Source organism: Anarhichas minor, unplaced genomic scaffold (genome assembly GCF_050575085.1).
Source record: "Anarhichas minor isolate MPS153535 unplaced genomic scaffold, ASM5057508v1 ptg000136l, whole genome shotgun sequence".
NCBI classification, from domain to species: Eukaryota; Metazoa; Chordata; class Actinopteri; order Perciformes; family Anarhichadidae; genus Anarhichas; species Anarhichas minor.
Genome location: NW_027466582.1, coordinates 10,153,494 through 10,167,447, shown reverse-complemented (window position 1 = coordinate 10,167,447; position 13,954 = coordinate 10,153,494). Strand labels below are relative to the sequence as shown.

General features: G+C 40.4%; 1 long non-coding RNA gene across 1 annotated transcript; it reads left to right on the top strand.

Moving 5' to 3' along the window:
- The first annotated feature begins 3,758 nt into the window (after window positions 1-3,758).
- On the top strand, window positions 3,759-13,620 carry LOC142941777 (uncharacterized). The gene is made up of 3 exons (XR_012951538.1): window positions 3,759-6,633; window positions 7,322-8,143; window positions 8,361-13,620. It is a non-coding gene; the product is annotated as an uncharacterized LOC142941777 (long non-coding RNA).
- The last annotated feature ends 334 nt before the right edge of the window (window positions 13,621-13,954 follow it).

Here is a 13,954-nt window from a genome sequence, read left to right as displayed (position 1 = left end):
TATGTATGTGGCTGATTGGAAACAGGCCAGTTGGTGTGACAGACAAAACCCAGGTCTTTTCTTCTCATTAATCTAAACTGTCTTTAGTTGGGTGGGGTGACATCACAGATAGGTTTCTACATACATGTGCATGAGCTCTAGAGAGCTTTGCATGAGCAATATCTTAAATATTCCAGTCTGATTTATGAGGCCTGATAAATAAATGCAGTAGAGTTGCACGAGTGAGGTTGACCTGGCTTCAAAGTGAAGCCGTGGAGATAATTTACAGCCTCCTATGAAGCCAGTGCATCCACTGGGAAACTTTAGTTTTTGCTGTTTCTGTTTTCAATCTGTTGCAGGTTCAGAGCAGCGTTGCAGGTTTGCCCTGCGTGTAGAGCTCAGAATGCCAGAAGCTGAAAGTTAAAAATACTGCACGTTTGACTAAGATACCTTGTATCTGTAAAAGTAACCAGCGTCTATAGAGCTGTGGCTGTGAGTTTACAGGCAAATTGAATAGAGAACTAACTAAATGTCCACTGAAGGTTTCTTGTACTTTTTTCATGATAAGAGAACTGAGCTAATACGACTTCCTGGATCATATAGCCACACAAACATCACCACAACCTCAATAGGTAAATACTAATCCCTATTCATAATGTGTGAAAGTGCACCATATGTGTGCATAAATGTTGCAGCGTGTTAGACCAGGTGAACAATCCTTAAACTGCTTTCAAAATTAGCTGGATGAGAATAAACAGGATTATTTTAGCCTGAACAGCATGTTATGAAGAACAGAGCCCGAGCCAATGACTTCTCTACAAACACCAGAAGTATTGACCTAAACATTATGATACCGTATTGGACACATTGGGTGTCCCTTTGTGACATAGTTGAAAATACTGAATGCATGTCACCACATAGGTCAGGCTTGGGTCATAGAGCAGATGAAGTTCAGTGTTTTGCTCAAGGACACTTTGACAGGTGTGAATGTGTCGCCTCTCTCTGGGATTTAACAGACACTGGTGTTATGGGCAGTTATGAAACTGTGTCTGTCCCCACTGTAGTGAGTCTAGGTGGTAAGTGTAAAAAAACCTCTTCTCTCAAGTATTCCACATGAGAAATGAGCAAGGAATCTCTTGGAAAATTAAACATATGTTGGGATTTGGCACTGATGTGTGGTACATATTTCACATTTCCAGCTGCAGAATGCTTGTGTACTCTTTTCTTTGAGCCAGAACGTGTCCTGCTTATTTTCTGTCATTGTCTCCATGTGCAACTGCAGTCCTTTAAGCTTCGTGTAATGTGACAAACGGAGCACGGGTCGGTATGCTTACCGCGGGTCAAAGAAGTAGTCCACATTTGACGCTTAGTGGGTGACTGCTGTTGAAGCTAAAGATGAGAAGCATGGGGGTGAGGAGAAAGGAGCTGGTCTCTTTTGTTCCAGAAGAAACCATAGAAGACCAGACTAAAACCTCCCGGCTAAAGAGTGTGCAGTAGAGATGGAATTTTATGTCTGTACCTAATGCAGATCCTTACATTTTGTATTTATTCTGAACATTTTAATTTAGAAACATTTAAATCAAAGTATTGTTGTTTTGTAATATTTCATTGACCTTATCCCTTTAACATTTTCACATTGTAAAGACCAAAACAACAAGTGTGGCTCGAGAGGAAAATAAATGGCTTCACTTAAATCACACAGATTAAAATCTGTTTAGCAACTGTCATGTCAATCTGCAAATTTGGTTATGAGACATTTGTGCAAATGTGGCATCTTTTAAAAATAGAAAATCAATGCAAATTTGACTGCTTGACTCAGTATATCCCAAAGGATTTTGTGAGACTGTGGTGACTTTGGATCCTATGGAGGGTAGAAAACCTTGTACATTTAAAGTTGGACGCATCTGGTAGACTTAACGAACAAAACTAAAGGTCTAGATCTATGAAGAACTGTGTACTCTTGTAAACTATGTTGTGCTCTAGTAAACAATTGTATCATAGAGACATTGGTTGTATAAATAGGAATAGTGATGAGATGGCAAAAAAGTCACAACCACAACGCATATGAGATGGGTCTGTGGTTCAAGATGGGTCAAGAGGGTCGCTGACATCGGCGCAGACCTCTGACGCAATGAGGACAGCGAAGGGTGACATGTTTGCCCTGCAGACGTCATGGAACCTGCACTAGCTGTTGCTAGCAGCTAGCCAACTTAACGACAATAAAAAAATAAGCTGACTTGCTGACCTGTACAGTCAATCTCACCTGTTGCTAATTTTGTGGATGTAGCTAGGTAGCTATACTGTATACTAGCATATAGGAAGATGACGTCCCCATTCTTAATCCCGCTTACAAAGCTCTGGTTGGCCAAAATAGCCATCAGTGAACACAACACCAGACAATCATGCTCTGAAGTGACACACAGCCATCCTTATGCGCCATCACTAGAAGGGAAAGAAATATCACTACCAGCACCACAAGATTAATTTAGGCCTCCACACTTTAATTCCCAACACCCCTGATGCATCATGCGGGTATGAACTGGCAGGGAAAGGATGATAGCGCATAGATACTCCTCCTCTCTCACCACAGCCCCCCCTGCAAATACCCCACCCCTTGTTTCCTGTGGCTGGGGCTGAGGGGAACAGTTGCACACCCTGATAAGCCTGCTCGAAGGGAAGCCTATGCATGCTGGTAATCAGCATGTTAGATGCTAGCAATCAAGAACAATTACAAGCTCTCATCGTGTTTATGTTGTGGTGGCCCTTTTATGCTATTTAAGTGAAGGGCAACTGTATAGCATCCCATAGTGTTTTTACGTCACACGGTTAAGAGGGCACACGTCTGATAGAGTTTGTTCAGGTGAGGAGAAAAGAAACTAATGGCAACAAGTAGAGGCCGAATAGAAAGTAATGTGAGGTTTGTCAGTCAAACATTGAATCTTTCTAACAGTTTCTCTTACGCCAGCACCTATGTACCTAAAAGGCTTCGCAAACAACTGCAGATGCTGATAGGGCCGCGGCGTTGGAAAAAAGGCTGAGAGCACTCGAATGCTTAACAGGTGTGTGAACGATTTAACGCCGCGCCTATCGAGTTACCGTGGGATGTCAAACAGGCATCAGTCAAAACAGAGTGCATGACAGAGGAGCGTGAGTACAGTATGAATGCTGTGGAACCGCATGTGCAAAATGTGATACGGAGAACTTCCAGTTACGTGTTCTTCCGTGACAGCAGGAAGATGTACAGTAGTAACTGACCCTCTGATGCCCTATCATGCTGTTTTTTAAAAGAGGTGTGGTTGCTCCTGGAGGGTTGCTAGTTTAAATCCTGTTTTAGCAGTATGGCAACACATTTTGGGCATTTACAAAATATTTGAAGAGAAATAGATTCCTTGTATGGTCATTAGAATAATGTAATAGTTTGATGGCATTAGCTGGTTTCCTGTGTAAGTTTGGCTCCATGAAGACATATTATGTCTACAAATACATTTCAGCCCATGCTTACTCTTTACATATACAATATGCGACCTATTAGCAGGGGGGGGGGGCTTCGTTTGGTTACTTTGCAGTGCCTTGGGACTTCTTCCATTTGCTTGCACACAGAGATAAATCTTTGCTTTACTTTCTAGTTTCCTCAATTATAAAGATAACACTGGCAAGTTGTAGTCCCAGGCCACCGCAAGTACAAAATGTATGATAACGCTCATTAACATTTCTTATAGAGAAAGTGACAAGAAATACATTCAAAGAGCTATCCTTGAACTCATACTGTCACTCTGAAGCCACATTTTGCTTTTCAGTTGTAAATGTCAAGCTAATAGGATGCATAACAGTGACAGCACGAGCAGTACCTCTGTTGTTTTTTTGTTTTGGATTTCCCACAGTCTTTCTCCATCTATATCCTCCCAGCCTGGAAGGAATTGCCTGTCATATTATTGTTGGATGAAAGCCTTTGCTAGACAGCCTTTGCTAGACAGCGCTTCGGCTTCCTCAGTAGTGCATCCTGATGCCATGCCATGCTGCATTTTAAACACATCCCTACAGTGATGCTGTAATTGCTTTATCTAGCGCAGGCTTCTAATTGAGGGTCTTCGCCGCACCCTTTCCTCATGTGGCTCCATGTGGCAATCAACCTGCCTGTTATCACCACATCTTAATAAAAACTAAAATGATTGGACCACAACCCAGGACTTCCCATAGAAATAGGAAAACGAGGGAGGAGGGATGCGGTAAAAAAGCAACGAAAAAAACAAAAAAACATCCTGACCTCAACGACATGCGGAGTGGGCTTTCAATACACAGGATGTAGAGAGAGATTGGTGGTTTGAGGCATGTCGGTGAAGTAGAGAAGGGATGGAAAAAGAGAAAATACTGTACTGGACTGTAGACCACACAGCGGGGAGGAGTTTCGTGTACATGTGATATGATTAACGACTACAGTATTTAAAACATTTACACATTGAGAAAGTGCTTGGCATCCAGTAGAAACACAGAACAGTCATGCAAGTTTCAGCTGTTTAATGAAATCCCTCTTGAAAACATTGATTTAAGGCAATGAACTAATTGTATCAAAGAATTTCCAGCAGCCACATGAAACAGAATATATGTTGTATGATGGTCCGGCTGTTTTAAATGCTTCCCCACATGTTAGTTATTATAGGAGGCATGTTAATTACATAAGAGCTAAACACAGATGTACAGTATAGGGTCAGTTTACTGTACATGGGAAACCATATGTTTGTTCTCTTCTCTTAAAGCTTTTCTCCTGACAGTCTAAGACCTCAAGCCAAACCCGTGATAGAAACACCATAAGTTCGGAGGGACATGGTTAACTTCGAATGTTACGAGCTGTGTTTGGGTTGTACAAACAGCTTTATGTGATAATATTTGCAATTTTCTTAGACGGTATGTGTTTGTATATGTGTGTTTGCATGCAATGTTGGTTTAAGTTCACAGTTAAGGTCAAAGTGAGGCCTGTTTACGCTTACGTACAACATAAGTGTAAACAGGCCTCTTTGACAGGATCTCCCACTTTTGTATAGGCTATGCCCTATTTGTACAATATTTCTTACTTTCTGTTTTCGTCTATGTTTTTGTAGTGATGCTTTTTCCTTGTGGCACTAAAATTACGTTAAGATCAACTTGCTGCGATGTGCCGAAAAATAATTATTTAGGTTTCTGTAGTGAAATGAGGACTTATTGTACAGATAACTCCTCATGTCGACTTCACAAATTAGCCATTCATCTTCCATCGCATAAATAAATAGATACAGGGCGTTATTAAGGACTTTACACACACACTTAGTAAAGGTTTTTTAAATAGTGGTGCAACCCAATCCTGAACTTTAACCTTTCAACTCTCTTCTCTCATGTCACATAACTGCTGTACCATGAATACATTGGCTGCCACTGAAATAATGAAGTGAGTGATTGACCCTTGCATGACCAAGCCATTCCTGAGTGAAGCGTATATGGATTTGGTCCCTGCATCTGTCTGACACGGCTAATTGCAAACAGATTTACCAGGATGAGAAAAAGGAATGTTCTCCCTGTCTTCTGTATAAATGTCAGGCCCAGCAAACGTCTGTGTCAGATTACTGTGGCAGCGGCGATAAGCAGATGTAAAGACCCGTGGGGCTTATTTATTATTAAGGCAAAGAGCGGAAGAAAATAGGCAGAGCGCTGCAGTGAGAACAGCGCTCTGGAGAAAATAATGCGCTCTCATGCACTATTTGTCAGGGCATTGTGCCTCCCTCTTGGGATAATACACCAGATTGGATATACAATTCATGCATTTTTCCCAGCTATCAATTTTCAAGAATTGAAAGTGAAAGTTGACGGTGAAGTTTGAAAAGGCACAGGAGCCAAACTTAAAAAAAAAAAAACACAGAAGGTGGCTCTGATGATATATGAGAATACATTGAGTTCAGAGCAAAAATGTGTGTGCGGTAAAAAAAAAGTGTTTTGCACTACATTGTGTTTGGGATATGCCTCCACCCACTTTTACCATTTCCTCCACTGCTGCTTTGGGACCCCTCTCCCAATGTTTGTTCAATGTACATTTGCTGGAGGACTATCGAGTGAGAATAGCTACTAAAATGGCAGCGGCTATGGGGAGAACAACACCCCCCGTCTGCTAATGATCCAGGTCTGTTTTATTTAGCTGGGTGTGCTGGGAGAGCTCACTCTTTGGCCACTGGCTGAACTTGTGGCCATCACGCCAGCTCATGAAACAATGACCACACCAGGCACTAGAAGAAGCACAGGGCACACAAAAGCCCGATACTGTGCACCCAGGTCATAGGTTGTAAATGTCTCAGGATACTATTGTGAAGTATGTGGTTATAGAACCAGTTACCACATACAGATTAGAAATGAAGTGTTTGTCATGGCTACAATCCCCCTTCCTTCAGGTCTTTGTTGATGAAAGAGATTGACTGTTAGTGCTTTAGAATGTGGCAGACGGCGGTTCTGCGATGTTCGTGTGTTTGTGATGAAAGCTTAAGAGGCGAGCCGACGAGCCTGTTAGCGAGTTTTGTTGAGCTGCATCTCAAAGCACTCAATGGAAGGAAGGAAGCTGCGCAACACTCTGCTTTCATCAGAGGGAGGTCTGAATGTTTCTGTCGCACTCAGTGGGCAGGAGCCCACTTCCCACAGGTAACACAATACGGTGCAGTACTGGACCGTCATCCAGATAAAGGAAGAGGGCAACGTTTAAGTCACTCAGGCATTCATGAAATTAGTTGGGGGGGGGGGGGGTTACGATAGAAGAAATGAAACTGCTAATAACATCAGGCCAAACGACAGGACAGGGAAACATCTAATAAAGGTATTTTATACCAACATGACCCCAAACTTGAGATGAAGTCAAAGGGTTCTTTAAATAAAGAGATGATTACATTTTATATTAGTTCACAGATTTCTTTCTTCTTTTTGGTACAATTATTTGGTGTAGATAAGGTCAGAGTAAGTTTGCTATATTTTAAGAAAAACGGCACATTTATATACAAATCAACCAAAATGCAAAACAAAACAAAACAAAAACATTTTTTGTGTGACAGTGGATCTAGTAGGACTTTGTGAAAAGTATTTATTTTAGCCAACATTTGTGACTGATGTGTGTACATCAGGTAAAACAGGTGAATGAACAAGTGATGCAGAAACACTTTCTGATTCATTCAGGTATTGGCCAAAACGCTCCCATTTAGCTCTCCAAACAAACTCAACTAGTATGAGCTATGGAGTACTTGATCTTGAAGTCAGTGTCAGTAATTCAAATACAGTTTGCTGCACTGATCCCTCAGACCTTTGGTCAGATTCAAACGGAGTGAGCTCTTTTTTTCAGCATCCTGTTTCTAATCCAGAGGGATTGTGATGTGGTGAGATAACAGCCCAGACTAAATGAACTGTCTTCAGTGTGGACAGACTGATGTAACTGATCCCTCGGTGTCTTCCTGCCTGTGAGAACGTCTTTTGGTTTTCCGCCAACATATTTCCCTTATTTCTCTTTACTCTCTTTCCCCCTTAACCTTTTTTTCACACTTCTTTTCACACTTTTTTCACACTTTTTCTAACACTTTTAAAATAAATAGCAAGGGAAATGTATCCTCCGCACTTGATTACATGCTCTGCCACTAGACATGCAGAGCGCTGTCTGGCGGAGCTGAAGTAAACTTTGTTAACATATCTGATATAGCCTGAATGAGTTTAGGTGAGGTAACCACACAGCACAGGGCAACTGTTGCTGCAGAAACTTGCAGGATTAACCAGATCACACTGTTGATTTATACAAAATCTACAACAATGCATGTGCATAGTCCCCATTTGCCCCATATTACGCAATCTACTGTTGAGGAAGTCAAACTGACGCCAAAGTCATAAACATTTTACGGCCCTGGGACCAACTGTTGAGGCTTGCTGCTGGAGTTGATAAGCCCCACAGGATGGCAGAGTCGGGCTTATCGAGCTTGGCCAAGCCAGAAGACCTCTGCTATCGCTGGGCGCACTGGCAGAGGAACAACTTATCCCCTTATCTCCCCTCTACGGGGGGAATAATACTTCTTCCAAGCTCCCCTGTCTGCTCACATCAGGTGGCGCTCTCATCTGTCTTCTTAGTTGACCTCGTGGGGATTGCAGTGACGGAGCAGAAACAAGAGGCTATGCTGTGGTACGCAGAGCGAGGCTCTTTTGGCATGCAGACACCATTACAGACATTTAGCCCAAGTGTTTATTCTCAATGAAAGAAGTTTGCTATCACACAAAAGGGAGCTGATTTCAGCACAATAGCTGTGCGTGTGACAATGTGGCAATAGGAAATCTAATGTTGAAGTTGGAGCCTATTATTTAACGAGCGAAAATGAAAACAATCTCTCTTGTGATTGCAGGGTGGAAACCCAGAACAGAAGGGACAAAAACATCCACTCGGACTCAAGGACGAACCGATTACAATGTGGTGGTCAAAGGTCACTTTGACCTCACAAAACATATTTTTGGCCATACCTCAAGAATTTATATGGTAATTATTACTATTTCGCTCAAATGTCTAAAAGGATAAAATGATGAAGTGTTGACATATTGGACAGAAATGGATGTAAACTGCAACTTGGCTGATTAGCAGAGGCATACAACTGCAGGGCAGTAATTCTAGTTTAAGCATTAATACATGTAAACGTGTTCTAGTAGAAACACAAATTACAAGTACTACTACAACTGTGTGTGGGGAGGGGGAGAGGGAGGTGAGAGAAAAAGAGAGAGAGAGTGAGCAGTGTGGGGCAACACTATTAAATACAGCAGCAACTAGTATGTTCACAGCACTGAACGGGACTCTGTGCTCCTTAGGCGGGTTAAGCGGCAGGCTGGTCCTCGCGTTGCAGCGGGGAAAACAGCGGGTGTCGACTTGAAGAATCCGTGAATTAGTAATCTTCCTTCTGCAGGTGATCTAAGAGAGCTCAGGGGGACAGAGGTTATCAGTCTCTCTTTCAGGATCCAAGCATGTGAACACGAAAACAGCTCGTGCAGCGAGATTAGGACTGTTACCTAGGTTGTTTTTTTAAAGTTGTTACCTTCTGCAGCAATGTAAATTGCAATGGGCGGTCTGCAGTGTGAAGGTGTGCGTCGGTCTTTATAGCCTCGGTGACGTCATGGCCGTGTCACAGGGACTCCCTGGGGTTCCTGTGGGTTCTGTCCAATGAGGCACTGGTATTGTGGTTTAAACCAAATCTCACACTCACTCCTGATGGGGGTTTGTCGCGGTTTCATAGTTTTGGCTTTTCTTTTTACATGTAGGCCTCTCTGTTTGTTTCCCCCACATGTTGAAGTCCTGTGAGTGTGAGTGCAATCTAAATGTTTCAACCGGTTAAAAAGAGAAAGATCAAGGGAGCTTTGCTGCAATAAAATTATGAAAAATATTATTTAATAAAATTATGAAAATGAGTTGATTTGTGTTGAAAGCAGCTTGAGATACTGCTACAACACAGGCAGATGTTTTCACTTTTCATAAAACTTCAGGGCCCCATTTTAGACTAAAATATAATCTAGTAAAGGGTGAAAAGTACAATATTTTTTCTGAAATGTATTAGAGTCGAATGTAGGATGGAGTTTAAATTGGAAGTAATGCTTACAGAGTGAATGTACTTTGTTAGATTCCACCTTTTGGAATGTATTACGTACAGTTCAACACTTCCTTTAAAATGGAGATCAATGTGTTGCCAGGTCAGGTTTCCATCTTATCTAAGAGGAAGCTGCGTCCTGTGAAATTCATGCGGCCTGGATTCCACAGGAAACCCTCCAAAAATGTACCTGACAGTGTTATTATCAGTGCATCATGATAAAATAAAAGGATGGTCTCATTGGTCTTAGAACATTAATCACTTACATATTTTAAAGATGTAATCAATACGTATGAAGTCTTGATTCAAGCGGCTTAAAGCTTAAAATTATTACTATCAGTCTTTATAATTAGCCACAGCAAGCAGTTGTGGTCGCAAACTGTGCTTGTTTCTTGGCTTAGTTGTAGGAAATCCATGTGGAATTACTTTTCATCCCCACTTCTGCCAAATCCACCCTGCCAAATGTGTTCTCCTTCCTCTTTGTGAGTTTACATTTTACATGCAGTCAAAGGGCACCTGCCGCTGCAGGCGGTGTTTGTCCAGAAAAGTGCCGTGCCAAAGTAAGTTTCCTTTCTAATCTCTGGTTCAATACGCTATTTAACCTCTTCAGTAATCAGCAGAGGGATACAAGCTTCAAAGATAAGCGTCTTTTATTGACACTGACTGATGAGTCAGAGCCTGTGTGGACATGTATTTTAGACATGTATATGTGCTTATATAATCTGAGACTTGCAATTTCAAGTGGTAGCACACGTACCAGACACTTGATTGTTTCTGCAGCACCACTTCACTGTCAGTGAAGTACAGTTATTTATTAGGGGCTGGCTGCAGGAAACAGAGAGAACGGGGAATGTGTATATACTGTATGAATAGAAAGCAAAACAAAACCCAGGAGAGCTCACTATTCAGATTAGAGAACTACAATTTACTTCTTCTGTTGTATTGAATGCAGAAGTTATGTCACTGGTTGGAGTCAAAGAAAGTCTTTCTGTCTTGTTCAATACATTGAGATTCAGGAAAAGACAGAATTAAACTGGAGGTATTCAATATCAGCAAACTGTATTAATATAAAAAAGCTGACTAAACTAACTACTGCCCCGCTAATAAAGTGAACACCACCGTCATGAATTAATTAATTAATTCTATATGAACAAGTGCTGTACAAACAGAGTTATAAGTGAGTATAATTTCCGACCGGTTTTCCACCAATAGATCCTCATCCTCAATAGATGCTGTTCCGCCTCGTCGTACCAGACCTGGATAGCTTCACTACAGCCGGGAGCTACAGTTAAAGAGGAGGAGAGAGATACTTCAGTAGAGTTAGTTAGACAAACAAACCAGCGATAGAAAAAACAAGCAAACACATTAACAAACCTATCGCTGAGTATTAAGCAATATATCTCTTTTAAAAAGTAATAATTTACATTAAGCAATTATGGATAAACTTTTTTTAATTTTTCCATAATTTACCTGGATTAAAAACCATTAACCCACATTAAAATTCATGGGTCCACATCTGTAATTTTATGCACTCAATCCACAGGTAAACACAATTAAGTTTACGATAGTGATTATATTAATTAGGTTTGTCCCTTCAGATGTAAACTAAATATACTCCATATTCCTGTATATAATACTATTTTTTTCTTGTATTTTTAATGTCTCATATAACGTTCAAAATAGTAACGTTTTTATGTTATATTTGTTATATATTTGGACGCTTCCGTTCACTACGGACCAGTCTGATCATCGGCACAAGACCCACACATAATATATTTTCCTGTATTTCATTTGACCCAGCTACATCAGAAAATCGCATAATAAACTGCCACATGAAACTAGTCTATAAAACCTGCCATGACATTTTATTTACGATGCAAGGACTTAATGTTGACTTAATGTTTCTGCCATTAAATACTGTAGATATAGTGGCCATTGAACTGTAAGTAATGCGATTTGTCTGGGTGTCAGTGTAGAGTTTAATAATGTCTCATGATGCTCTAAAATTATGTTTCCAATTATTTCTAGCTCTGATAAGAATAAAAATGCTTGAAAGACATCATTCAAACTTACTAAGTACCGCAGTAGCTCTCACTTATCTATGTGCTTGTACAACAGTGTGGCTGAATTTTTTGTGAACTTTACTTTTACAACAAGCGGCGTTATAATAAACTTACAGCTGTTCTCTTTAGATTCACGAGGGCTGTAGTTTATGGAGCAGGTGTTGGCCCATTTCTGAGCTTCGCATGCAACCTCGCTGTTCCAGCTCTGTTGGGAGCAGAGGACAGATCTGCCTTTAGCACATGTAGATCAGTGATACACCAGAACATCTCCCAAGTGCTGCGTGCTTGTACGGAAAAAAACGATTTGATCTCTCAGAATATCTGCTCAGAATATTGATCAGTGAAGCACTTTATGCTTTTGAGATGATGAAATCATTTTAATGCATTATCAGGATTTGACCATTTTCAACATGTTGCTAGCAGTAGGCTGTACACTTCCTCTCAGTTTGTTTAGCTTGTTCACAATCTCACTCGAGTCAATACGGACCGTGGATCCAAAGGATGGTTTGGATTTTTCTAAATAAACACAATTTAATGTTAATAAAATAAATATTAATTACAAACACTCACCCCACTTCAGGTGGGGTTGTCAGAGAGGAGAGAGAAATAATGGTTAGTTTATTGCACATTGGAAGCATAGATGAATAAAAGTACTTTTTTTTAGGATAACGTGAAGAAATATATACACTCAATATCATTTTCAAACAGAGTGGACATTTTTAACTTACAACTGATGCAGAGGTGCTTGGAACCGGAAGAGACTTGAAGACGCACAAGGCGCACAGATAAGTGAAAGTGTACGCAGCCATAAGACAGGTGTCAGTTATATTTTTACAGGACCACACAGACTTGTGACAGATGAACACACGCTCAAGGGCATAGTTTTGTATTTTGTTTGGTTTCTTGCACCTCATGTTTAGCCTGAATGTTGCATCATTCATTCTTTTCATTTTCCAGCTTGGATCAGGAGAAACACAATTTTGTCCCTCTGTGCTGCAATGTATACAGATTGATGACAATAACTCCTCTCTTAACCGTACAATGTCCAACTTGCTCTCCTGGCATTTCACAATAAAGCTTTGAATGTTGAATTGAATCTTAAATTGATAAAATAATAATCTATAATGACAATAAACAAAATCAAGTTTTCATTGCAAAAACTACTGTAGATTGATGAACACTGTGTTTGGGTCTATTCCCTGTTGCCACACTCACACATGCACATTATCTTGATGTCCAGTCAAGGCGCCAACCTCCGGTTTTTACGAGTTAAATAATATACCATTTTTTTGATTAAACATGTTCTTTGATTATTTTAAATTTAGATTAGGGTTTCTCCTGGACTCCACTTTGAGAATCACATACAATATATATGTATCAAGTCAAGTCAGTTATATTTATATAGCCTAATATCACAAATTTCCCTCAAGGAACCGTACAATCTGTACAGCGTACAACACCCTCTTTCCGTAGACTCTTGATTCAGATAAGGAACAACTCCCCCGACAATAAAAGCTTTATTGAGGTAAAAATGGAAGACACCTCAGGAAGAGCAGCTGAGGAGGAATCCCTCTCCCAGGACAGACATATCCATCTACTTCATGTGTATAAAGTATTCCCTAAGAGTGTTCCACAAGCTTCCAGGAGGATCGCCAGGCTTTGAAGCAAACTTTAGTGGCCAAACCAATTACAACTTCCCTGGGGATATGTGTGTACAAGATATGTAGGGGTTAAGGTCAAGTAGTCAGACAGATTATTATATAGGGGGTATTAGCAAATGTTTTACATATTTTAATTATATGTTTGATGTATCTTATTGTTTTTTTGTTAAATATTGCACATGTTCAGTGTTTCATTTGGCAGTAAACATTTTTTTTCCCTTGAGAATAATAAAGGTAAAGTTGAATTTGAAAGTTGTATGGACTGGACACATAGATTGTATATAATAAATGGACGTAGTCATCGTGACCTCATCTATTGGTTTGTAGACTGCCGTTTTGAAGCCTTGAGTTCAGCAATTTGGCCGTCGCCATCTTGGCTTTTTGCAACCAGTGAACGGAAGAGACCATTTTTTGGACTTTACAAAATTAACATCATATGCCTTATTGAGGAAGATTTGAAACTAGCGATTGTGACCATAAACTCATGTGTACAATCTTACCGACGTAATAAATCAAGTAAGAAGTAGGGTCATTTTCTCATCGACTTACATAGAATCAGAGGAGTCGCCCCTGCTGGCCAGTAGAGAGAATGCAAGTTTAAGACACTCCTGCATTGGCTTAAAATACCGTAATCAGAATTTGTGTT